This window comes from Vespa mandarinia, chromosome 6 (assembly GCF_050613455.1).
Source record: "Vespa mandarinia isolate Hongniang chromosome 6, ASM5061345v1, whole genome shotgun sequence".
In the NCBI taxonomy this organism is placed as follows: domain Eukaryota; kingdom Metazoa; phylum Arthropoda; class Insecta; order Hymenoptera; family Vespidae; genus Vespa; species Vespa mandarinia.
In genome coordinates, this window is record NC_140815.1 from 7,337,501 (window position 1) to 7,338,319 (window position 819).

At 20.1% G+C, this 819-nt stretch overlaps 1 protein-coding gene across 7 annotated transcripts in view; it reads left to right on the top strand.

Moving 5' to 3' along the window:
• Rgk3 (Rad, Gem/Kir family member 3) overlaps positions 1-443 on the top strand; it is a 41,460-nt gene extending 41,017 nt beyond the window's left edge. For all 7 annotated transcript variants that reach the window (XM_035864294.2, XM_035864293.2, XM_085657779.1 and 4 more), the window contains exon 7: positions 1-443. This exon is cut by the window's left edge and continues 951 nt beyond it. The gene's annotated coding sequence lies outside the window, so the exon portion shown is untranslated.
• Positions 444-819: the final 376 nt, after the last annotated feature.

Below are 819 nucleotides of genomic sequence, written 5' to 3' on the forward strand. Positions count from 1 at the left end.
TCTCTAGCGAGAAATTAATTTTATTGATTAAACTAATCACTTCGCGAGCATTGTCTAACGTTAAATATGAAAATAATCTTCTGGTAAATCACTATAAACGTGTTCCGTGTTTATTATATATGTATATACATATATATAACTAAGAATTTTGTAGGATATAAGCTGCATTACGAAACGTAGTTTTTTTCATTCGAAGATAACGATCTTCAATGATGAAACTAACGATTCAGTGTCGACCAAAAAAAATAAATAAATAGTTAAATAAATAAATAAATAAATAAATAAATAAATAAATAAATATATGGATCAAATCGACATAAGGACGGATATATATATATATATATATACTATATATATATGGAATAGTCAAAGATTGGACCAGGGCATACAATTAGCGAGCCACCTAAATTTACACAGCTTCCTGTATAATACGATAAATTCTTTTTAAGTGGTAAATATATATATATATATATATATAAATATATATATATATATATATAAATATATATATATATATATATAAATATATATATATATATATATATAAATATATATATATATATATATTTACCACTAAATATATATATATATATATATTTATATATATATATATATATATTTAATGTTTCTATTGACAGATGCGAATGCTGTTATGTTCAAAATATATATTTCAAAGTATCATGTTGCTATTCTTTTGTATTCTTCTTAATATGAACAGATACCACATAAACACAATTTGTATTTAAAACTTTAATGCTTCTTAGATTTGAACAAAATTGACTCTCATATAATACATATAATATATATATATATATATAA